At 36.6% G+C, this 27,149-nt stretch overlaps 1 long non-coding RNA gene across 1 annotated transcript in view; it reads left to right on the top strand.

Annotated features, from left to right (window-relative positions):
• The first annotated feature begins 844 nt into the window (after nt 1-844).
• The window catches only part of LOC139362297 (uncharacterized), a 100,347-nt gene continuing 74,042 nt past the window's right edge, over nt 845-27,149 (top strand). The window contains exons 1-2 of the long non-coding RNA XR_011620868.1: nt 845-943; nt 14,386-14,484. This is a non-coding gene — a long non-coding RNA (uncharacterized lncRNA). The remainder of the gene's footprint in view (nt 944-14,385; nt 14,485-27,149) is intronic.

Genomic DNA, 27,149 nt, shown 5'->3' with positions numbered 1-27,149 from the left:
TAAATAAGTAAAAGATTTCATATAGATAAGTAAAAAACCCTAAAGAAAGAAAATTTAATTGGAGGAGAGAGCTCAAAGAATTAGGGTATTAGGAGAACGAGGAAAAGGGATATCGGAAAACACAGTAGAAAAATAATAAACCGACCCGGCACGGTGGCTCATGCCTGTAATCCCAGCACTTTGGGAGGCCGAGGCGGGTGAATCAGAGGTCAGGAGATCGAGACCATCCTGGCTAAGACGGTGAAACCCCCGTCTCTACTAAAAATAAAATAAAATAAAAATTAGCCGGGCGCCTGTAGTCCCAGCTACTCGGGAGGCTGAGGTAGGAGAATGGCGGGAACCCGGGAGTCGGCGCTCACAGTGAGCCGAGATCGCACCACTGCACTCCAGCCTGTGCGACAGAGCCAGACTCCATCTCAAAAAAAAAAAAAAAAAAAAAAAGCAATAATAAACCAAAAGAGTTTCGAACCAAGAAGCTAATCATCCCATTAGGTTACCCCCCAGAGGTGCCTAATAGGCCAGGGATTGGTGGGGAAAACGGAAAATGAAGTAAATGACAGGTTTGGCCTCTGCAGCTACCTTGTCTGCGCTACTTTTATCTATTTTAATGTATTAGAATTTCGAGTAACATTTCACTTGCAGAAAAATATAGATGAGTTCCCTGGTAATATGGTTTGGCTGTATCCTCACCAAAATCTCAACTTGAGTTGTATCTCCCAGAATTCCCATATGTTGTGGAAGGGACCCAGTTGGAGGTGATTGAATCAGGGCAGCCAGTGTCTCCCGTGCTAGTCTCGTGATAGTGAATAAGTCTCACGAGATCTGACAGGTTTATCGGGGGTTTCCGCTTTGGCTTCTTCCTCGTTTTCTCTTGCCACCGCGCTGAGAGAAGAGCCTTTCACTTCCCGCCGTGATTCTGAGGCGTCCCCAGCCATGTGGAACTGTAAGTCCCATTAAACCTTTTTTTGTTCCCAGTTTCGGGTATGTCTTTATCAGCAGTGTGAAAACGGACTAATACACCTGGTTTAACGACAACAACACAGTTTGAAAATCTTTTGAGTTTCAGTGACGATGAGCTTAATTACAAAATTATTTTGGCATTGTTTTTGAAGAGAGGAAAATAAATGTTCCACTCAGCATTCTCTGAACTACATTATAAAAGTCTTAGATTGGCGCATTGAGAACATGTGTTCAGTCTGTTCAAGAATACGAAATTGTCCTCAAATATTTTAAATTAATTTTTATTTATTTTTGAGAGAAGGTCTCACTCTGTCACCCAGGCGGGAGTGCAGTGGTGCCATCATAGCTCACTGCAATCTCCAACTCCTGAGTTCAAGCGATCCTCCCACCTTAGCCTCCCAAAGTACTGAGATTACAGGCATAAGCCACCACTCCTGTCTTTCCTCGAATATTTTTAATATATTAACTGAATTCCCTTTATAACTTTAGGTGAAATCACTTTCTCAAGAACTTATTTACCTATGTTTAAATTCAAGTCAACAAACATTCATTGAATACTAAATACGTTAGCATAGGGATGTATTGCCTTAGGGTACAAGGGGCTTCACTCATGCTTTCTGTCTTTGAAGAGATTTGCTTTCTATTAGGAAGAACAAAATGACTTACTATAAAACACAGTGAGAGGAAACCCATAAAAGTATAAATGTGCAAGAATTCAAATGAGAGATTGTCTCTAGTTGGAATGACCAGGTGGAGTTTAGAATTGGTAATGGAAATAAATCCTCAAAGGATGGATACGAATTCTTCTATCATTAATGAAGAGAAAAAAGTATTTCTGGTGAAAAGCACAGGCTGGATGAAGAATGGAGTCCAGAAAGTTAGAGAAATAGAGGTCCATGGGAAACAAGATGAGTGAGACCGGATTTGGACGGGGAGCCAAGTCCCCATGAATGTTGTGGAACCACTTGTCACAGGAGTTCAGTCTTAATTGTGGGTGGAGCTGGGAAAATGAAGATCCAGAAGAGGGAGTTGGAGGATCAGAAAAGACACTCAGCAGTCCATTTAAGAACCCATGTCCAGCACAGCAAATGGGACTGGGAAGCAGAGCTTATAGGGAGGTGTATAGGCAGCTGTTGTCATTGTGAAGCTAGCACATCTGAGAGTGCACAAACATCTGAAGACTGCCCAGAGGCTGATGTTGGTCAACAGGACCAACAGTTGAGCTGGATACAAATCAGAAGAAAGCCAGAGCAAGTGGGAACCCACTAGGCACCTCTACATCTGTTCATTGCCTTATCTGACCAAAACCACCTTCAGAGAGTAATGGCCACTACTTCACTTCTGCTTTTTGATTCTCAAATGAGTTCTTCATAAGCCACACAGGGCGACTTATCCTGGGAAATATAGTGCCCAACTTAAATGAGTCAACGCGAACAAGCCACCACACAAGTTGTCCTGTTTAAGAGATGTAAGATGCATATGTGAATGTGCTGAAGATCAATTTGGTTAAGGTATCAGGGAACGTGACAGTGACCATGACTTCCATGGTGTAAAGTTGATAATCAAGGGAATCATCTCTAGTGAGGTGGGAGTGAGGTTTATTTTTGCAGGTTCGGGATGAAAAGTCTGAGACTGACCCAAAATTATCCAGTCCAGCATAAGAAAATATTCCTTGACAGGATGTCCTAATCCATGCAGCCATGAGAGGGTTTTATTTAGATATGAGAGAGAGACAGAGCTCTATAACAGTGCCTTCCAACTCCTGTGTCAAAGAAGCCATTGTACTGGTATATGGAAAAGAGTTCAGGTATGCTGAGATACTCATCCTCCAAGCCTGCAGGGCAGCATGGTCGCAGTCAGAGCTCCTAGACCAGCTGCCTTGGGCAATGAGCATTTCTGTCCAGGGCTGAAGGCAGTGAGCATACTGGGTTACATTTATTTCTTGCTGCTTCCCCACCATGCACTCGGCACAGTGCGTGGTACTCTAGCACCTGGGCATCTCTTCCAGCAGCCATCTGCAGCATGAATTGCTGTTCATAATGGACAAGGCGCCTACAGAGCTGCTGAAGGAGTGCATGTTCCGGATGCCCAAGGAGCTCAGCAGGCAGCTGTAAGTATACTAGCAGGAGGTAAGAATGGCAGGAGGCCAGGGAGACAAAGTTTTTGGCAGGCACCACCCAAGGAGTAGCTCTGAATTTCTGCCTTCAGTATTTGTAACACATGTGGGTTTGTGACTAACTTGTTCCTTTTCTGATTTCAACCAGCTTCAGGTGCACCTACATTCTGACAATGCACCTACATTCTGAAAATTAGAGCCTTGTCATTATTTTAAAATTGTGACGTAAAAAATTTCATGTGGATTCAAAATCTATTAACATTAAAGATAATTTCAAAGTTTCATCTCTGAGGGAGAAAATGGGGGCTTCTTTAAATGCAGTTTCAGCTGTTACAAACACTTGAATGGCTGAAAAAATGGTTTTTATTTTTTAAATTACGTGGCTATGTGAACAAAATTTCTTTGATGGTAGCTATAAACAAAGTAATCATCATCTGAAATCATTAATAAGGAATTTACTGTAGCCATGGAGAACATAAGACTTAATAATAAAATGTTACGTTCATGGAAGCAAGTATGAGTTTGTTTTTTTTTTTTTGCAAGTGCAATACAAATGTTTTATTTATGACTTCTAATTAAAATCACAGTAAATTACTAAAAAGTCTTACATATAATCCTAACATTAATAATTAAGCAAGATACAGCCATCTTGACATTTCTGATGATAGTACAATAAAGTCAAAATAATTGGTTTTCCTTTGGGAGAAAAAACAACAGAAATAAATCTGGGAAGGTGAAATCAGGGTCTTAGCTGTTACATTCTTTTTACTTTCATTGTGAGTAATTTTAGCTTTCTTTTCTACTGCAAATGATGGTCCACTCTCCCACAAATAAAAGCATCATAGAAAAAAGAAAACTCTTAAAATATCATGAACTGAAAAGTGAATATTTTTTCTCACTCTCCAGCATCTTTGTGGGTTTCCTGAATGATAACATTTTAGTTCTTGGCTTTAAGTCCCGATTATTAATCCCTGTAAGGCAGTACTTAGAGGAGAGAAGCAAGGGCAATTTGCAGCAAAGAGATGTGCACCAGGAAGTATTGGCAGAGTACAATGTGGTGAGATTCTAGGACTGTGGGCTTAAACTGCCTTGGAAGCAAGTATGAGTTTTTTATTAAAAACCTTGGAAGATTCTATTTGTAAATTTTAATCATGTTGAATTGGTAACAACTAAAAAGTATACATATCATATAAAATAAATGTAATAAAATTTTTCACTAAGCACCATGGAGATTCCTCCAGATCCCTCCATTTACTCCAGTGTATTGTATGATTGTAATTTTCTGGTTTTCTATTTATTTCACAATGTTAAAAATAAAATTGTCATGAGGAACTACTCTTGAAAAGAAAGGTTAGAAATGCACATTTCTTTGGGGTCAGAGACACAAATCTTGTAGCTCTAATTCCATATGTCCCCCTTATATCCCAACATTATCTTAACATTATATCCCAATGGGCTGGCATTATGATGAAGGATATTTACAATTGAGACTCCTGGATACAGGACTACTCTCCAGCTCCATGTCAGATTAAAAAAAAAAAAAAAAAAATCACCCAGTGCGAATGATTAGTGATTGGTAACTACTGATTTGTCTTCTCAGTTTATCAATGTTTCTCTGAAAGACTAATTATGTTAACTGAGTTATTTAAAAGTTATAGATTCAAGACTGCATTTTAAGAAGATCAAACTGGCTGAGACTATATATGATGAGGAGAAAAGGGAGGAATGAAAGAAAGGAAGAAAAGTTGTGTGCTGTTGCAATAGTCAGAGGACAATAATGAAGATCTAGCATAAGGCTGTACAGTAGCTGTGGAAAAGAGATTCTTGAGGCACTTTGTAGATAAAATCTTCAGAACTCTTGGGTTTGGGGAGAAACGAACATGAAAGAAGTCAAATATGACTGAAATCTTGATTGTGAGAGGATGGTAAAATAAAGTTAAAGAAGAGAAAAGGAAGAGCTGGTTTAGGGAGGAGAATAATGTATTTGGATCTGGAAATGTTAAATTTGGGTCCTGGGGTAGGACAACAATATAAACTGTTCTGCCAAAAAACCAAGATGCTGATTCAGAATATGAGGAGAAATGCCCTCAAATATACAGCTTAATTCTCAAACAGAAGGAGGAACATATTTTTAAATTGTTTTTCCTTAAGTTATTGGGGTACAGGTGGTATTTGGTTACTTGAGTAAGTTCTTTAGTGGTGATTTGTGAGATTTTGGTGCACCCATCACCTAAGCAGTGTACACTGTACCATATTTGTAGTCTTTTCTCTCTCACCTCCCTCCCACTCTTCCCCGCAAATCCCCAAAGTCTGATGTATCATTCTTATGTCTTTGCATCCTCATAGCTTAGCTCCTTCATATCAGTGAGAAAATATGATGTTTGATTTTCCATTCCTGAGTTACTCCACTTAGAATAATAGTCTCCAATCTCATCCAGGTCACTGCAAATCCTATTAATTCATCCCTTTTTATGACTGCATAGCATTCCATCATATATATATGTACACACACACATACACCACAGTTTCTTTATCCACTTGTTGATTGATGGGCCTTTGAATTGGTTCCACGATTTTGCAATTGTGAATTGTTCTGTTATAAACATGCATGTGCAAGGATCTTTTTCAAATAATGACTTCTTTTCCTCTGGGTAGATACCCAGTAGTGGAATTGCTGGATCAAATCGTAGTTCTACTTTTAGTTCTTTAAGGAATCTCCACATTATTTTCTATAGCAGCTTTACTAGTTTACATTCCCACCAGCAGTGTAAAAGTGTTCTCTGTTTACCACATCCACGCCAACATCTGTTTTTTTAGTTTTTGATTATGGCCATTCTTGCAGGAGTAATGTGGTATCTCATTGTGGTTTTGATTTGCATTTCCCTGATCATTAGTGATGTTGAGCATATTTTCCTATGTTTGTTGGCCATTTGTACATCTTTTGAGAATTGTCTATTGATGTCCTTAGCCCACTTTTTGATGGGATTGTTGGTTTTTTCTTACTGATTTGTTTGAGTTCACTGTAGATTCCAGATATTAGTCCTTTGTCCAGTGTATAGATTGTGAAGATTTTCTCCCACTCTGTGGATTGTCTGTTTACTCTGCTGACTATTCCTTTTGCCATGCAAAAGCTCTTTAGTTTAATTAGGTCCCAGCTATTTATCTTTGTTTTTATTGCATTTGCTTTTGGGTTCTTGGTCATGAAATCCTTGCCTAAGCCAATGTCTGAAGGGTTTTTCCAATGTTATCTTGTGGAATTTTTATAGTTTCAGGTCTTAGGTTTAAGTTCTTAATCCATCTCGAGTTGATTTTTGTATAAGGTGACAGATGAAGATCCAGTCTCATTCTCCTACAGGTGGCTAGCCAATTATCCCAGCACCATTTGTTGAAAAAGGTGTCCTTTCCCTGCTTAATGTTTTTGTTTGCTTTGTCAAAGATCAGTTGGCTGCAAGTATTTGGATTTATTTCTGGGTTCTCTATTCTGTTCCATTGGTCTATGTGCCTAATTTTATACCAATACCATGCTGTTTTGGTGACTATGTCCTTATAGTATAGTTTGAAATCACATAGTATGATGCATCCAGATTTGTTCTTTTTGCTTAGTCTTGCTTTGGCTATGTGGGCTCTGTTTTGGTTCCATACAGATTTTAGAACTGTTTTTTCTAACTCTGAAGAATGATGGTGGTATATTGATGGGGATTGCATTGAATTTGTAGATTGTTTTGGCAGTATGGTCACTTTCACAATATTGATTCTACCCATCTATGAGCATGGGATGTGTTTCCATTTGTTGGTGCCGTCTGATTTCTTTCAGCAGCATTTTGTAGTTTTCCTTGTAGAGGTCTTTTGACTCCTTGGTTAGGTATATTACTAAGTATTTTAATTTTTTTGCAGCTATTGTAAAAGGGGTTGAGTTCTTGATTTGATTCTCTGCTTGGTCGCTGTTGGCGTATAGAAGAGCTACTGATTTGTGTACATTAATCTTGTATCTGGAAACTTTGCTGCAATCTTTTATCAGTTATAGGAGCTTTCTGGAGGAGTCCTTAGGGTTTTCAAGGTAAACGATCATATCATCAGCAATCAGTGACAGTTTGACTTTCCTCTTTACTGATTTGGATGCCCTTTATGTCTTTCTCTTGTCTGATTGCTCTGGCTAGGACTTCCAGTACTATGTTGAACAGGAGTGGTGAGAGTGGGCATTTTTGTCTTATTCCAGTTCTTAGAGGGAATGCTTTCAACTTGTCCCCATTCAGTATTATGTTGGCTGTGGGTTTGTCATAGATGACTTTTATTACATTAAGGAATGTCTCTTGTATGCCGATTTTGCTGAGAGTTTTAATCACAAAGTGATGCTGGATTTTGTCAAATGCTTTTTCTGCATCTATTGAAATGATAATGTGATTTTTTGTTTTTAATTCTGTTTATGTGGTGTATCACATTTATTGACTTGCATATGTTAAACCATCCCTACAACCATGGTATGAAACCCACTTGATCATGGTGGATTATCTTTTTGATATGTTGTTGGATTTGGTTAGCTAGTATTTTGTTAAGGATTTTAGCATCTATGTTCACCAAGGATATGGGTTTGTTGTTTTCTCTTTTGGTTATGTTCTTTCCTGGTTTTGGTATTAGGGTAATGCTGACTTCACACAATGATTTAGGGAAGGTTCCTTCTTTCTCTATCTTGTGGAATAGTGTCAAAAGAATTGGTACCAATTCTCCTTTGAATGTCTGGTAGAATTTTGCCGTGAATCCATCTAGTCTTGGACTGTTTTTGTTGGTAATTTTTTTTTTTTTTTTTTTTTTTGAGATGGAGTCTCACTCTGTCACCCAGGCTAGAGTACAGTGGCATGATCTTGGCTCACTGCAACCTCTTCCTCCCAGGTTCAAGCAGTTCTCCTGTCTCAGCCTCTCGAGTTGCTGAGACTACAGGAGCCCACCAGCACACCCAGCTAATTTTTGTATTTTCAGTAGAGACGGGGTTTCACCATATTGGTCAGGCTGGTCTCAAACTCCTGACCTCAGGTGATCTGCCCGCCTTGGCCTCCCAAATTGCTGGGATTACAGGTATGAGCCAACATGCCCAGCTGGTAATTTTTAAATTACTGTTCCAATCTTGCTGCTTGTTATTGGTCTATTGTATTTTTCCAAGAATTTATCCATCTCTTCTAGGTTTTCTAGTTTACGTGCATAAAGGTGTTCATAGTAGCCTTGAATGATCTTTTGTATATCAGTGGTGTCAGTTGTAATATCTCCTGTTTTATCTCTTAGTGAGGTTATTTGGATTTTCTCTCTTCATGGTTAATCTTTCCAATGATCTATCAATTTTATTTATCTTTTCAAAGAACCAGCTTTTTGTTTCATTTATCTTTTGTATTTTTTTTGTTTGTTTCAATTTCATTTAGTTCTGCTCTGATCTTGGTTATTTCCTTTCTTCTGCTGGATTTAGGTTTGGTTTGTTCTTATTTCTCTAGTTCCTTGAGGTGTGACCTTAGAGTGTCAGCTTGTGCTCATTCAGTCTTTTTGATTTAGGCGTTTAGGGTTATGAACTTTCTTCTTAGCACTGCCTTTGCTGTATCCCAGAGATTTTGATAGGCAGTGTCATTATTGTCTTTCAGTTTGAATAATTTTTTAATTTCCATCTTGATTTTGTTTTTGACCCAATGCTCATTCAGGAGCAGGTTATTTAATTTCCATGTGTTTGCATGGTTTTGAAGGTTCCTTTTGCAGTTGATTTCCAGTTTTATTCCACTGTGGTCTGAGAGAGTGCTTGATATAATTTCAATTTTCTTAAATTTATTGAGGCTCATTTTATGGCCTATCACATAGTCTGTCTTGGAAAAAGTTCCACACACTGTTGAATAGAATGTGTATTCTGCATTTGTTGAATTAAATTTTCTGTATATATCTGTTAAGTCCATTTGTTCCAAGGTATATTTCAAATCCATTGTTTCTTTGTTGACTTTCTGTCTTGATGACCTGTTAGTGCTGTCAGTGGCGTATTGAAGTCCCTCACTATTATTGTGTTGCTGTCTATCTCATTTCTTAGGTCTGTTATTAAATGTTTTCTAAATTTGGGAGCCCCAGTATTAGGTGCATATATGTTTGGGATTGTGATATTTTCCTGTTGGACAAGGCCTTTTAACTTTATATAATGTCCCTCTTTGTCTCTTTTAACTGCTATCGCTTTAAAGTTTGTTTTGTCTGATATAAGGATAGCTACCCTTGCTTACTTTTGGTGTCCATTTGCATGAAATGCCTTTTCCCACCCCTTTAAGTTTACCTGAGTCCTTATATGTTAGTTGAGTCTCCTGAAGGCAGCAGATGGTTTGTTGATGAGTTCTTATCCATTCCACGGTTCTGTATCTTCTAAGTGGAGCATTTAAGTCAGTTACATTCAATGCTAGTGAGGTACCATTGCATTAATTGTGCTCTTTGTTGCCTGTTACTTTGGGTTTTTTTGTTTTTTGTTTGGCTTTTTAACTTGTATTTTTGTTTTATAGGTCCTACGTGATTTATGCTTTAAAGAGGTTCTGTTTTGATGTGTTTCCAGGATTTGTTTCAAGATTTAGAGCTCCTTTTAGCAGTTCTTATAATGGTGGCTTAGTAATGGCAAATTATCTTGGCATTTGTCTGAAAAAGACTGTATCGTTCCTTCATATATGAGGCTTAGTTTCACTGGATACAAAATTCTTGGCTGATAATTGTTTTGTTTGAGGAGGCTGAAGATAGGGCCTCAATCCCTTCTAGCTTGTAGGGTTTCTGCTAAGAAATCTGCTGTTAATCTGATAGGATTTCCTTTATAGGTCACCTGGTGCTTCTGTCTCACAGCTCTTAAGATTCTTTCCTTCATCTTCACTTTGGATATCCTGATGACAATATGCCTAGGCAAAGATCTTTTTGCAATGAATTTCCCAGGTATTCTTTGTGCTTCTTGTGTTTGGATGTTTGGGTCTCTAGTAAGACTGGGGAAGTTTTCCTCAATTATTCCCCCAAATATGTTTTCCAAAGTTTTAGAATCTCTTCTTCCTTAGGAACACTGATTATTTTTAGTTTGGTCATTTAATATAATCCCAGACTTCTTGGAGGCTTTCTTCATATTTTCTTATTCTTTTTTCTTTGCCTTTTTTGAATTGGGTTAATTTGAAGACCTCGTGTTCGCACTCTGAATTTCTTTCTTCTACTTGTTCAGTTCTATTACTGAGACTTTCCTGAGCATTTCGCATTTCTAAAACTGTGTCCAAAGTTTTCTGAATTTTTGACTGTCTTTTTCTTTAAGCTATCTATTTCCTTGAATATTTCTCTCTTCACTTCTTGTATTAGTTTTTGAATTTCCTTGCATTGGGCTTCACCTTTCTCTGGTCCCACCCCGATTAGCTTAATAACTAACCTCCTGAATTCTTTTTCAGGTAAATCAAGGATTTCTTCTTGGTTTGGATCCATTGCTGGTGAACTTGTGTGATTTTTGGGGAGTGTTGAAGAGCTTTGTTTTGTCATGTTACCAGGTTGGTTTTCTGGTTCCTTCTCATTTGGGTAGGCTCTGTCAGAGGGAAGGTCTAGGGCTGAAGGTCATTGTTCAGATTCTTTTGTCCCATGGGGCCTTCCCTTGATGTCGTACTCTCCCCCTTTTCCTATGGATGTGGCTTCCTCTGAGCTGAATTGCAGTGATTGTTGCCTCTCTTCTGGGTCTAACTACCCAGCTCTGGGTTGATACTGGAGGTTGTCGGCACAGAGTTCTGTGATGTGAACCATCTGTGGGGCTCTCAGCTGTGGATACCAGTGCCTGTTCCAGTGGAGGTGGTCAGTAGCGGGGATAAATGGACTCTGTGAGGGTTCTTAGCTTTGGTGGTTTAATGCTCTATTTTTGTGCTAGTTGGCCTGCTGCTAGGAGGTGGCGCTTTGCAGAGAACATCAGCTATGGTAGTATGGGGAGGAACCTGTGGTGGGTGGGGTCCTAGATCTCCCAAGAGTATATATGCCCTGTGTCTTCCGCTACCAGGGTGAGTAGGGAAGGACCATCAGGTGGGGGTAGGGCTAGGAGAGTCTGAGCTCAGACTCTCTTTGGGTCTTGCTGTGGCTGCTGTGGGGGATGGGGATGAGATTCCCAGGTCACTGGAGTTGCGTACCTAGGAAGATTATGGCTGCCTCTGCTGAATCATGCAGGTTGTCAGGGAAGTAGAGGAAAGCTGGTAGTCACAGGCTCACCCAGCTGCCACACAAACCAAAGGGTGGGTCTCACTCCCACCATGCCTCCCATAACAGTCTCTGGTCCGTTTTCGGGTGGAGAGATACAGGTTTGAAAACCTGCCCCTGGCCACCTTACCTCGCGGCTGCGAAAGAAAAGGGCTTGGTTCTTCCCCCTCCCATGGAGTCTGCACACTGGATTTGTGCCCTCACCCAAGTCCTGGCCAGGAGACTTCTCACCCCACTCAAATTGTTACAAAGTTCGGCTAGAGATTTGCTTCTCCCTGTGGAGTTTTACCCCCTGGTCTTCTCCCACTGGATCCCTGTGGTGCCAGGCAGGAATAGGCTGTTAGGGGACCCAGCGAGCTCCCAGCGCCTTTCTGCTGCTTCTCCTACCCCTGTATTTCACTTGGCTCTTTAAATTGACTCAGCTCCAGATAAAGTCAGAAACTTCTCCCACAAATAGACCTTCAGCTCCTCCGGTGGGAGTGTGTGTTTGGGAGAGGAAGGTCTCCCTTTCCCACTTCCGTGGTTGGGGCAGTCAGTTTTTAGAGGCTCTCCCAGGTCCTGCAGGAGCCGTCTGCTTCCTTCAGAGGCTCTGTGGGTCCTCTGGGGATTGCTGGTTTTTTCTCGCAGTAGATCTGGAGCTGAAATTCATGATGCGAGCCCCCACACACTGCTCTGTCTGGAGTTGCAATCTAGTCCTGCCTCCCATCCACCATGATGATCAACAGACCAAAAGGAGGAACATATTCAGTTGGTAGCAAATAAGAGTAATTCAGGCAACAGTAATTCAGATATAGATTTTTGAGATTCAGTAAGTGTTTTCATGTTTTGTGCTCTTCTTCTGTATGGCTTTATAGATGTTCTTAACTTCCGAGACTGTATCCCTAGCCTAATCTTGAGAATTACCTAATTCATGCAGCTATGAAATGGTTTTATTTAAGAGCAGAAACTCTATAGCAGTGCCGTTCAACTCCTGTGTCAAAGCAAGCCTTGTACTGGTGTATGGGAAGGGGTTTAGGTATGCTGAGATATTCATCCCCCAAGCCTGCAGGGCAGCATGGTCACATTCAGAGCTCCTAGACCAGTTGCCTTGGGCAGTGAGCCTTTCTGTCCAGGACTGAAGGCAGTGAGCATACTGGGCTACATTTATTTCTTGCTGCTTCCCTATCATGCATTCAGCACAGTGCCCAACACTCCAGCACCTGGGCATCAAGAAATTTGTTGGACCAATCACATGCTTTCAATAAATGTTTTTCATGCCTTAAATCTTTTCCACTTGTAGTATTTTCTTTAAACTATTATTCCTTTGAAATGTAGCAAAAATCCAAAGTAATATTAGCTCTGAACAAATAACACAGCACTAAGATGGAAAAAATGTATTCGTAAGTCTTTTTATAAAATACCTCTATCAAGCCATGCCTCTGTGAACTGAGAAATAAACAGTATGTTAGCTTCTATATCACAGACAAACTTGAAAATAATTCACTCTCCTGCTGAAGATTAGTGATTGGAAAAATGGTAAAAAAAAAAAAAAAAAAAAAAAAATTTGTTAAAACTTTTTATTTCATTGCAAATATGATAAGTAAATGTGAACAAACATCTCAGCAGTGCAAAACTTTATTTCTTCTCGATGAAATGATTATAATGGCATAGAGAGAAGTATCTTTAAAAATGCATCCTTGATCAGGGCAAATGAGTGCATTGAGGCAAAATATCATGATTCCTATCAAAGCCTTTTCTCTCTAGAGCCTTACACCATCATAGAGAAAAATGAAGGTAAATTTCTCATGAATTGCAGATAAATTACATATTCTATGAGTCATAAAAGAAGCAAGCAAACTTCATTGTTTAGTTGAAATTATAGACTGATCATTACAATCTTCTTCATGCATTATACTATTCAGAGGGATAACCATGCTTTCTTTATTAAAAAATGTGGAACAAGATAAAATATTACCCTCTGTGACTATGTAATAGTTTTGCCACTTTTAATTAACTATTGAAGTAGGTCATAGACCTGGAGGAAATAGGGGAGGAGGCCGATAACTTTAAATTTAATCTATTTTGTTTAGTATATGATTTTCACCAGAAAAGTAAAATCAATTAAAAATATTAAAAGTTTTTGCATTTTACATTTAGAAGGAGACTGGAGGTAGGGGAAGGGTGTAACCTACTGTTTCACTGTTTATTAAGTTACAATTTGCATAAAATAAATTGCACAGATTTGAAATTTGTTGCATTTTGAGAAATGTATACACCCATATAACTGAAAAATATACCCGTATAACTGTACTCGAAAGGGCCCTTACGTTTGCTATTACTGCTGTATTGAAATTCTTAATAATTTTATCATTGAACTTGTGTTTTATAAATTGAGTCTGATTGGACAATGGAGAAATGGGTGTGTCTGCTGTTCCTTGCCATACCATTCACATATGGCCTTTACAATACTCCATCAAGACGGAATTCCAGGAGACAAATGATAGATGGGAGTTCATTGAGACTCAAAGTGAGCTAAGCATGTTGCCTCTGTGAATAAGTATGGGTGCCAATAGCCTCAGAAGTCACACATTCTATTCCAAGCAGAATTTCTTTCAAACACAGAAAAAAGGCAATGATTTTCTTTAAAAAAAAAAAAAACTCCTACTTAGGAACCCTGTCATATACTTTGCTCCTTGTGTTCTTTGCCTGTATTGGCCAACCACTTATGTTGGAAATGATGCTATAAAAGGAAAGGAAAGATAGGGCAAATGTAACCCGTATTTCCTTTTCTCTTCAGACCTTACCTACTCATCACTAAGCCACCTGTAGAGAAAGTTAGTAGAATGTTCATGTATCAAGAAGTGAAATAAAAACAGTAGAATTAGTTTTGTATGGTGTTTCCACTGTTTGAATAAGAACAAAATACATATGCATGTATGAACTACATGATATGTGCTGTGTTCTGGATACTTGTGTCCCCCCAAAATGTTGAAACTTAATCTCCAGTGCAGTGGTCTTGGGAAGTGGGGCAACTGGAAGGTGATTAGGTCTTGAAGGCTAAGACCTCATGAATGGGATTATTACCCTTAAAAAAGAGGCCTGAGAAAGCTTGTTTGTCTCTTCTGCCACATTAGGACACATCTAGAAGATGTCATCTTTGAAGCAGAGAGAAAACCCTCTCCAGGTACCAAATCTGCTGGCACCTTGATCTTGGATTCCCAGCCTCCAGAACTGTGAGCAATAAATTTCTATTGTTTACAAATTACCTAGTTAAAGGTATTTTGTTATAGCAGCCTGAATGGAGTAAGACAATATGAATTGTGTAAGTTCAGTTATTCTGCATAAAAGTTAAATGTTTTATATTTGCATGTAAAACTTATGTTGTACAAAAGATGAACAATAATTTTTACCACTTAAATTTAACAACTTTAATTTTTCCCTTTGTTAGAACAATATTAAATAGCAAGTAAAAATACTATGACATGTCAAGAGAGAAACTGTGAAAGAAAGAAAAGGCTTTTATCCTAGTACTTAAAGGCACTTTTTTCCATTTTTGCACATTTTTGTTTTGCACTGAGCTACACAAATTATGTGGCCACTTTGCTGCATGCAAGAATGAAATTCTTACAGTTTTGCTTTATTATATAGTTTTTCGCTACACATAAAACTGTTATGTGGTTTATCCATGTTATATAGCATCAGTTCATTCCTTTGTATTGAATAGCATTCCATTGCATAACTATATACTCCCCCTTTGATAGTCATATTATTTCAAGTTCAGAGATATTGAGAATAAAGCTGCTATGAGCACGCTTCTAAAAGTCTGTTTGTGGATATTTTTAAATGTTACATGAATATGTATTTATAATTTTAAATAAATGCATGAATGGGATGATATTATTCATACAAGTTTAAAACATTCTTTTTAAAATCTTTTCCTATTTTTAAAATTTTTATTTACTCACCTATACCCTTGTCATCCCTACACTCCAACCCACATCACATACACCCTCGAGGTACTGATATTCAGTTAGAATTTATCATTCATATTTTTCATGTTTCTGTAAGACATGCAAATATATAAACATACACAGATGTCACATATACACATATTAACATGCATGTATGCACGTGTATACATCTAGCATGTATGCGATAACACCTAGGAAAAATAATAGCCATCTCAATACACATATTTCTTGCTTTTTAAACTCAACAACAGCTCCTGAAAATTTTACTATGTCCACTAGTATAGCTAACATTCCATTTTGATGAACATTTACTTTTGCTTATTTACCTACTTATGTATTCATTTATTCTGTTCATTTGCTTATTTATTTTTATCACAACAAATGATGCAGCAATAGAAATCTTTGGAAATATATTCTTATGCTGAGGCTTATAATTCCATGGGATGTTTTTCAAGTGAAGGACCACTGGGTTAAAATGCACGCGTGTGTGTGTGTGTGTGTGTGTGTGTGTGTGTGTGTGTGTATGTTTTAATTTTAATAGATGTTTCCCTGTTGCTTTTTCAAAAAGTTACCAAATAAATATTTTCATAAGTATGTTTGAGAATTCATATTTTAAAATTCACGTTCCCTGTATCCCTGAAGCAGCTGGTATTAACAGCCTTTTTAATTTTAGCCAGTCTGATAGATGGAAAATGATATTTATTTGTGAATTTAAATTTGCCCTTTCCTGATTATTAGTGAGCTTGGTCTTCCTCTCAGCTTTTCTTGGTCATTTGGATTTACTCTTTTATTAATTGCCTAAATAAGTTTGTCATATTGTTTGTTATGTTTTCTATTTGTTATATTAATTGAAAAGTGTATTGTTATTTGTTTTGTGAATTGTGTTTTTTGCCATAAATTTTTCATGTGTTTTAGTAAAATATATCTACCTCTATTTGTGTAGTTTCTAAGTTTCTAGACTTGCGTAGGAAGGTCTTCCACAAACCTAGACTGCATGTAGCCTAGATTTTAATGTGGGAGTGTTATCTTATTTCTTACTCTTATAAATTTATTATATAATTAATGTCCAATTATATCAGAGCCACTTATTAAATAATTCACTCTCTGTTCCTGAAACAATAGCTTTGTCACTTACTAAATTTATTCTTAAGTATTTCACATTCTTAAGTATTACTATTATAATTTATTATAACTTTTTTTTTTTCTTTTTTTGAGACGAAGTCTCACTCTGTTGCCCAGGCTGGAGTGCAGTGGTGCAATCTTGGCTCACTGCAACCTCCACCTCCCGGGTTCAAGCAATTCTCCTGCCTCAGCCTCTCAAGTAGTTGGGATTACAGGTGCCCGCCACCACCCAGCTAATTTTTGTATTTTTAGTAGAGACAGGGTTACAGGTGCCCGCCACCACCCGGCTAATTTTTGTATTTTTAGTAGAGACAGGGTTTCACTGTGTTGGCCAGGCTGGCCTTGAACTCCTGATCTCAAGTATTCCATCTGCCTCAGCTTCCCAAAGTGCTGGGATTATAAGCATGAGCCACTGTACTATTATAATTTTAAATATTTACTATACAGGGGTTTATTACTAGAGTGGAGAACAATGCTTGTTTTCAAGTTTAGGTAGTATTTAGCCATTTTATCATATTTTCTTTTTAATTCCAGTGGACTTCTTGTCCCACTACCCACATTCATTTTGCCAGAGGTGTATCCATACCATCAACAACAACAAAAGAAACCAGCTGTAGTTCTCCTCTTCCAAAATATATGCCAGCTATTCTTTTCTTTTCTTTCTTCCTTCTCCTACTTTTCTTTCTCCTCCTCCTTGTCTTCTCCTCCTCCTTCTTCAATTATTGAAATTGCTAAAATCACCAAGACAATTGTAAATAACAAGGACAAGTAGTATGGCAATAAAGCATCCCAGCTAACACTTAATTTTAATGGAAATGAAATTAGTTTTGCTATTTCAAGTAATACTCATTTGTTTAGCAAATAGTATGAATCGCCTTAAGATAATTTCCCTTCTATTTTCATTTTATTTTGTTAGGAGTAGCTATTAAATTATATCAAATTATTTTTAGGTTATTATTGATAGGATCATATTGATATTTTTGAAATTTGTAAATATAATACATTATTCTAATAGGTTTTTCCTCTCAAAATGTAATAAACCCACATGGAACTTGTTTTTTATTCATTTTCTTTGTTGCTGGGGTCAATATGACACTTTTTTTTTGAGATGAGGATCTCGCTATGTTGACTAGGCTGGTCTCAAACTCCTGGCCTCATGCAGTCCTCCCACCTTGGCCTCCCAAAGTGCTGGAATTACAAGCATGAGCCACCATGCCTGACTATGCCATATTTTTAACAGAATTTTTTACTAATATATTTATATATTACAAATATATTCATAAATTTAATATCTTTTGTGTCCTTTACTCAGTTCTTCTCAATAGTAACATCTTGTAAAACAAGATCACAACCAGGACATTAACATGGATACAGCCAAGGTACAGAACATTTCCATCACCACAGGGATTCTTTATGTTGCCCTTTTATAAACATATCATTTCCCACCTGTCCTCACCCGCTTTGTAGCCCCTGCCACTAACCTATTCTCCATTTCTATAATTTTTGCCACTTCAAGAATGGCATATAAATGGAATCATACAGTATGTAATCTTTCAGGGTTAGTCTTATTCACTCAGCACAATTCCCTAGAGATTCATCCAGGTTCTTGCATGTATCAATAATTTATTCCTTTTTATTGCTAAGTAGTATTCCACGGCATAGATATACCACAGGTTGTTTAACCATTCACCCACTGAAATACAGCTGGGTTATTTCCAGTTTGGGCCTGTCACAAATAAAGCTGCAATAAATATGTATGTGCAAATCTTTACATGACCATACATCTTCATTTCTCTAGAATAAATACCCAGGAGTGCAATTGCTGGGTCATATAGTAGTTGTATGTTTCATTTTGCCACATTGCCAAACTGTTTTCCAGAGTGATGTGCCACTTGGCATTCCCATCAGCAATATATGAGTGATTCAGTTCCTCTGCATCCTTGCCAGCATATTGAGTTGTCACTGTTTTCTATTTTAGTCATTCTGATGGGTTTGTAATTATATCTCATTATAGTTTTAATTTGCATATTCCTAGTGGCTAATGACGTTGAACATCCTTTCATGTGCTTATTTGCTATCTATATATCCTCTGCTGAAATGTCTCTTCCTGTTTGTCATTTTTTAATTGTATTGTTTCTCTTGAGAGTTCTTTATATATTCCAGATGTATCTCTTGTATACTCCTTTGTAGGATATGTGGTTTCCAAACAAGTGTTGAATTTTATCAAACATGTTTTCAGCATTGATGGATATAATCATATGATTTTTAGGGCTATGGTTGAAGAACTGCAGCATTAGTTTCTTTGCTGTCAGCTACGGGTTTCCCATAGCTCCTAGACACCTCTCTCTGGTTCTTGCACATGGACTCCTACATCTTAGAACTAGCAATGAATGGTACATCAGATCCTTTTATGCCCAGAATCTCTCTGGCTTCTTTTTCTGCTATATCTCACTGACTCCAGCTACAGAAAAATTATCTCCTTTTATCAGCTCCTGTTATTAAATTGGGCTCACTTAGATAATCTAGGATAATCTCTCTATTTTAGGCCCTTAACCTTAATTGTACCCTCAAACTCCCTTTTGCCATGTAACAACATATTCACTGGTTCTAGGCATAGCAGCGTAGATGTCTGGAGTGCTATTCTACCCACAATAGTCTCCAGCTTTCCGTTGATTTCTAGTATTTGTCCCATTACATGATTCATAGTGCACAATGTGCCAAGCACTGTGCTAAAACTTTTATGGCCATTAATTCACATTTCTTAATAAAAATTCTATTGTGGAGGTACTCTTATCCTTTCTATTTTTACAGATGAGAGAAACTGAGACACAGAAAGGGTAAGAAAATCTTCTAAGATCTTATAGCTGATATGTGGCAGAATCAGAATTAGAACCTAGGCCAAATGACTCCAAAGTCTTCATTCTTAGCATTTCATTATATTGCTGCCTTATAATTTTCCATTTGATATTTTCTTTGACCCAGTGGTTATGTTCATATGTAATAGGTTCCAGAGGACGTATAGTCCCTGCCACAATATTCTAATTAAATTTTTGTATTTGTCATTATATAATTTCTCAGTTTACTTTGTTTACCGCTTTTAGCCTGACATTCTTTTCATCTGACATCAATGTTGTCATTTCTGCCTTCTTTTTGTTTGTATTTTCCTAACATGCCATTCTGCTATTCATTTCCCTTACTTAAAGTATATATTTATAAACTCACATAGTAGGGATTTTATTGGCCCATCTGACAGTCTCTGTCTTTTAATAGATTAATTCAGGTCCATTTACATTAAGAGTAATGACTCATTTTACTAATCTTCTGTATCTAACGTTTTTTCTTATGTTTTTCATGCAATTTATGTTTCCTTTTGTTCTTAGTTCTTATTTTTTTTAATTTGTTAAATGTTTTCATTCCAAAGTTTTCTATGTACATTTGGAAGTTCTACTAATTTCTAACATTTCTTTAATGATTACTATCCATTTCCCTACACTCATTACCAGATACCTATTTCTCTACTACTGTTTGTAAACAAGATACTACCTTTCTTATCAAGGCATACCTTTTCTGCTACCAAGATGTCATAGAGTACCATGGCTTTCCTTAAAGGGCTAACTCTGCTTCCACTTAAGGTGTAGAACTCCGCAAAAAAAAATGTTGTTTCTACCTAATAACAACAGAAGAAACTAGATAATTTACCAAAACAAAAGTCTTTCTTATGCCCATCAGATATATGAGGACACAAGGCAATCAAGTAAAGTAATTTCCAATGAGTAAGCAGGTCTTAAAAGGAGAGAAGAGACCTGAAAACTGTTTTATCTTTGGCACTGCATTAAAGGATGAGTTAACCATCATAAGAGCAGATAAGAAATCAGCAAAAATTTTAACAAATTCTTAAATACTGATTAGAGACAAGCATGATCACTTAAAATAACTGAAAGCCTCAAACCCAAGGTGATTGCTTACTGACAAGCTCTATTCCACTGGCCTTCACTGAGTGCACACACAAAAAAAACTGGGAATGAAGCAGGCACAGTTCAACTCCTGATTATATTGATTCAGCTTTTCACACTGACAGCCCAAAGAATAGGCATCCCCATTTTGGGGCATAAGTTCTATTTATCTCAATCTCTGTTTTTCCCAACACAGGATATCTGCCCTTAAATAAAACATAATGAGATACACAAAAAAGCAAGAAAAAAAACAACCTGTTGTCAACAGAACCAGACTCGGCAATAACCCAGATGTTGAAACCATTAGACAAAGACTTAAAAATAATTATGACTAACATGTTAAAGAATGAAGTGGAAAACATGAACAGCATATTTGAACAGATGAAGATTTTCAAAAAAAATTGAACAAATAAAAATCATTTTTAAAATGCTGGAAATAAAAATATGGTATCAGAGATCTGTGCTGTTCAATATAATACCCACTAATAAATGTGGCTATTTTCTAATCAAAATTTTAATTAAACTAAAATAATATTTAAAATGTGTTGCTTCAATCACACTTGCCACATTTCAAGCCACATGTGGCTAGTAGATGCTGTATTGGACAAGAATTTTTTTCATCAGCCCAAAAGGTTCTATAGGTTAGCACCATTGTAGAAGAAGAAAAAATTTTATAGATTTATCAGTAGACTAGATATAGCTGAGGAAAGAATTGGTATACTTGAAGATATGTCAATAAAAATATCCAAACTGAAATACAAAAACGTAACAGTGTAAAAGAACAGAGTGGCTATGATGTATCAAATACTCTGATATACAGGAGATTGGGTATTCAAATGAGGAATAGAGAAAGTACATGGCAGAAGAAACACTTAAACAGTAGCTTAGAATTTTATGATATTAATGAAACACAGCATAGATCCCAGAAGCTCTGAGAACTCCATGCAGAATAAATACAACACACATAGACATTTCCAGATACATCACAATCAAACTGCTGAAAACCAAAGATATACAGAAATTATTGAAAGCACTGAGAGAAAAAAGAAACATTACATACAAACATGAGAATTATACCAGATTTTTTGTCAAATATTATGCAAGCCAGAAGATAACAAAGGGACATCTTTAAAATAAGAAATGGTCAACCCAGAATTCCAAATGAAGTTATAATATGTCTCAGGAAAGCAAAATACAGACAAACAAAAACAAAATTCAATGCCAAGAGACCTATACTAAAAGAAATGCTAACTCAGGTTGTTAAAGTAGAAAAAGTATGCTACTACATGGAAATGTATGTTTACACAAAGAAATAAAGAGTGCTAAAAAGTGATTAAATGGTGAGATTTAAATCCAACCATATCAATAAACACAACAAATACAAATTATAAATATTCCAATTAGAAGGTATAGATGGTCAAATTGAATTATTTAAGAGATTAAGGCCCAACTATCTGTGGTCTACCAAAAACCCACTTTAAATATAAATACACCAGTTCAAAAGAACAAAGAATATATATTAGGCAATGACCTATCAAAACTGGATTATCTATATTAATAACTGACAAAGTAGATTTCTGAACAAGGAATGTTCCAGGGATAAAGAATTATATTACATAATGAGCAAAGGATGAATTTGTCAAGAAACTATAAAAATCCTAAGTATTTATGCACCTAATAATAGAACTCCAAAACAAAGCTGATAGAACTAAAAGAAGAATGGGCAAATTCACAATTACAATGAGATTGCAATACTCTTCATAAAATTAATTGATAGATTGACAAAATTGCAAGCATATGAACTGAACCACACTGCCAGAAAACTTAATTGATATTTATAGAAAAATACACCAAACAAAATTAAAATACACATTCTTTTCATGTTTAAATGACGCATAGCGGCTAAGATATTCTTGGGTTACTGAGATAAATCTCGTATTTAAAAGAATTGAAATCATCCAATGATATATGACAATTCACAATGAAATTAAACTAGAACTTAACAGAAAGATATCCAGAAGACCTCCAAATATTTAAAAATTAAGCAACACACCTCAAAATAACCCATTGGCCAAAGAAGACATCACCAGAAAAATTAGAACACATTTTGAATTCTTTAAAAATGAAAAGACAATATGTTGAAATTTCTAGAATGCAGACAAATCATTTGTTATAGGGTATATGTGTTAAATATTTATATTAAAATAAAATAAATGTCTCAAATGAATAAGCTTTCATCTTAAGAAACTAGAAGAAGAAAAGGAAATTAAAGCAAGCAGAAAGAAGAACGTAATTAAAATAAGAAGTCAATGAAATAGGGGGAAAAAGAGAGAAAAAAAAAATGAAGACTTAAGACCTGCAACTGTAAAACTACTACAAGAAAATCTAGAGGAAAAGCTCTATGACTTTGGTCTGAAAAATGATTTTTTGGGTATGACTCAGAAAGCACCAGCAACAAAAGCAAAAATAGACGAATGAGATTACATCAAAATAGCAGTCTTCTGCACAGCAAAGGAAACAATCAACAGAGTGAAGAGATAACCTACAGTATGGAAAAAAATCTCAAACTATACCTCTGATAAGGCATTAATGTCCAAAACTTGTAAGGAACTCAATTCAATAGCAAGAAAGCAAGAAACTCAAATAAAAAGGACCTAAAGAGACATTTCTTGAAAGATCTACAAATGACAAACAGATTCAAGGGCTCAATATCACTAAACATCAGAGAAATGCAAGTCAGAACCTCAATGAGATATTACTTCATATCTCCTAGAATGACCATTATGAAAAAGATGAGAGATAATATGTATTCGAACCATATGAAGAAAAGGGAACACTGGTATACTGCTAATGGAAAGGTAAATTAGTACTGTCATTATGGAAAACAATATCAAGGCTTCCTCAAAAAATTAAAAATTGAACTACCATATGATCCAGCAATCAAAAGATGAAGCTGATCACATGAGGCCAAGCTCTTCCAAGGAACATGCTTAGCTTTCATTTGAAGCAACACCTATTAAAAACTAAAGTTTGAATAACTCTTTCTTGGAATACAAGTTTAAGCAACTGAAAGGGCCCTGACATGATATGGCTGACATAGTCATAACGATATATACATATAAAATTCAGTCGCACACAAAGCAAATTGTGAAGCCTGTCTGAAACACTAGATAGAAAAGGCTTCAGCTAATCATTGGTGCAACTCTATTCCAAGGTATCTGGAAACACATTCCTAAAATCATTCTAAGATTGAAATCATGCAATTGATAACAGACATTAAGATTATGTGATTACAGCTAACATTATACTCTATGGAAAAATTGAAACACTTTCTCCTAAGATCCAGAATAAGACAAGGATGCCCTTTCCTGCAACTTCTATTCAACATAGTATTGGAAGTTCTTACCAGAACAATTAGTCAAGAGAGAGAAATAAAAGCCACCCAAATTGGAAAGGAAAAAGTGAAATTGTCACTGTTTGCTGACAACATGATTTTATATATAGAAAACCCTAAAGATTCTACCAAAAAAAAAGCTGTTCGAACTAATAAATACAGTAAAGTTTCAGGATACAAAATCAACATACAAAAATTCGTAGTGCTTCTATACACTAACAACAAACTTTCTGAAAAAGAAATCAAGAGAATAATCCCATTAACAATAGCTACAGAAAAATAAAATACTTAGGAATAAATATAACCAAGGAGATAAAAGATCTGTACACTGAAAACTATAAAACATTAATAATAGAAATCGAAGAAGACACAAATAAATAGATATCTCATGTTCATGAATTCAAAGAATTAATATTGTTAACGTGTCCATACTACCCAAAGATATCTACAAATTTAATGCAATTCTTAACAAAATTCCAATGGCATTTTTCATAGAAATATTAAAAAACAATCACAAAATTCATATAGAACCAGAAAAAAACAAATAGACAAGGCAATCATGAGCAAAAATAAGCTGGAGGCGTCACACTATCTGATTTGAAACAATACTACAAAGCAATAAAATTAAAACAACACGGTAATGGCATTAAAATAGACTCTGACCAATGGAGCAGAATAGAGAGCTCATAAATGATTGCACCCATTGCAGGCATGTATGGTCAATTGATTTGTGACAAAATTATCAAGAATATACCAATGGGAAAAGGACAGTTTCTTCAATAAATTGTGTCAGGAAAACCAGATATCTATATGCGGAAGAATGAAATTGGACCTTTATCTCATACCATATCCAAAATCAACTCAAAATAGATGAAAGACATAAACATAAGACCTGAAAATGTTAAACTACGGAAGGAAAACATAGGGTAAAAACTATACAACATTGGTTCGGGCAAGGACTTTTTATATTTGACCCTAAAAGTTCAGGCAACAAAAGCAAAAATGACAACTGGAATTAAATCAAAACAAAAAGCTTCTGCACAACAAAGGAAACAATTAACAGAATGAAAAGACACCCAATGGATTAGGAGAAAATATTTGTAAGCCATACATCTGATTAGGAGCTAATATCCAAAATACACAAGGAGCTCAACTCTACAGAAAAAAACAAATAACACAACTAAAAATGGGCTAGGGACCCAAATAGACATTTCTCAATAAACAGCATAAAAATAGCGAACAGATTAAAATTAAAACTTTTAAAAAAGATTGGTCAATTGTTTATGGGTAGTTGTGTACTGAAGTTGCTTGAGGAATCCGTGTTGTAGACACAAGAAGAGAAAACTTCAGGAAGAAAATGATAGTTAATAATAGGTGGCATGGCTGCTGCAGCCAACCCTTATTCTTCTTTGCCACTGGAGACCTATTGCCCATGAACGAGGCCAATCTCATGGCCACTTATCACAGCAGAAGACTTAGAGTGCAGGCATACTTTGCCTTATTGCACTTCATTTTATTGTGCTCTGCAGATATTGCCCTTTCTACAAATTGAAGGTTTGTGGCAACCCTTTGCTGAGCAAGTCTATCAGTGCCATTTTTCCAACAGCACGTGCTCAAGTTGTATGTCTGTGTCACATTTTGGTAAATCTTGCATTATTTCATCCTTTTTCTTTCTCTTCTGTTTATGTATTTTATTTATTTATTTATTGAGACCCTATCACTCAGGCTGGAGTGCAGTGGCACGATCACTGCAACCTCCAGCTGCTGGGTTCAAGTGATTCTCGTGCCTCGGCCTCCTGAGTAGCTGGGATTACAGGCATGCATCACCATGCCCAGCTAATTTTTGTATTTTTAGTAGAGTCGGGGTTTCGTCATGTTGGCTGGGCTGGGCTGGTCTCAAACTACTGACCTCAAGTAATCTGCTTGCCTCGGCCTCCCAGAGTGCCGGGATTACAGGCATGAGTCACTACACTCAGCCTTATGTCTTTATTATTATATCTGTTATGGTGATCTGTGACTAATGATCTTTGATGTTATTATTGTAATTGTTTTGGGGCATCACCAACCACACCCATATAAAACAGCAAACATTGACAAATGTTATGTGTGCTCCACCAATAGACAGCTCCCCCATCTCTCTTCCTCTCCTCAGGCCTCCCTATTCCCTAAGACACAACAATATTGAAATTAGGCTAATTACCCTAAAATAGCTTCTAAGTGTTCAAGTAAAAGGAAGAGTTGCACATCTCTTTAAACCAAAAGCTAGAAATGATTAAGTTTAGTGAGGAAGGCATTTTGAAAGCTAAGTGAAAAACTAGGCCTCATGCACCAGTTAGCCAAGTTGTGAGTACAAAGGAAACGTTCTTGAAGGAAATGAACAGTACTTCTCTGGTGAACCCATGAATGATAAGAAAGCTGAACAGTCTTATTGCTGATATGAAGAAAGTTTATTGGTCTGGATAGAAGATCAAACCAGTCACAATATTCCCTTAAGCCAAAGCCTAATCTAGAGCAAGGCTCTAACTCTCTTCAAGTCTATGAAGGTTGAGAAGTGAGGAAGCTGCAGAAGTAAAGTTGGAAGCTGGCAGAAACTGGTTCATGAGGTTGAAGGAAAGAAACCATCTCCATAACACAAAAGTGCTAAGTGGAGCCCCAAATGCTGATGGAGAAACTACAGCAAGTTTTCCCAAAGATGTAGCTAAGATGATTGATGAAAGTGACTACACTAAACAACAGATGTTCAATGTAGATGAAACAACCTTCTATTGGAAGAAGAAGCTATGTATAAATTTTATAGCTAGAGAGGAGAAATCAATGTCTGGCTTCAAAGTTTAATCAACAGGCCAACTCTTTTTTAGGGGCTAAGGCAGCTGGTAACTAAGTGGAAGCAAATGCTCATTTATCATTCCCAAAATCATAGGGTTCTTAAGAATTATTCTAAATCTACTTTGCTCATGCTGTCAATGGAATAAAGTCTGGATGACAGGACATCTGTTTACAGCATAGTTTACTAAATATTTTAAGCCTACTCTTGAGACCTACTGCTCAGAAAAAAAGATTTCCTTTGAAGATATTATTGCTCATTGACAATGCCCCTGGTCACCCATGAGCTCTGATGGAGATGTACAAGGAGATTAATGTTGTTTTCATGCCTGCTAACACAACATTCATTCTGCAGCCCATGGATCAAGAAGTAATTTTGACTTTCAAGTCTTATTACTAAAGAAATACATGTTGTAAGGTTATAGCTACCATAGATAGTGATTCTTCTGATGGATCTGGGCAAACAAAATTTTAAAACCTTCAGGACAGGATTCACCATTCTAGATTTCATTAAAAGCATTTGTGATTCATGACAGGGGGGTCAAAATATCAACATTAACAGAAGTTTTAAGAAGAAGGAGGTGACTCCAGTCCTCATGAGTGACTTTGAGGGGTTCGAGACTCAAAGTGTGGAA

This window comes from Macaca nemestrina, chromosome 3 (assembly GCF_043159975.1).
Source record: "Macaca nemestrina isolate mMacNem1 chromosome 3, mMacNem.hap1, whole genome shotgun sequence".
NCBI classification, from domain to species: domain Eukaryota; kingdom Metazoa; phylum Chordata; class Mammalia; order Primates; family Cercopithecidae; genus Macaca; species Macaca nemestrina.
This window is presented reverse-complemented; position numbering and strand designations above follow the sequence as displayed.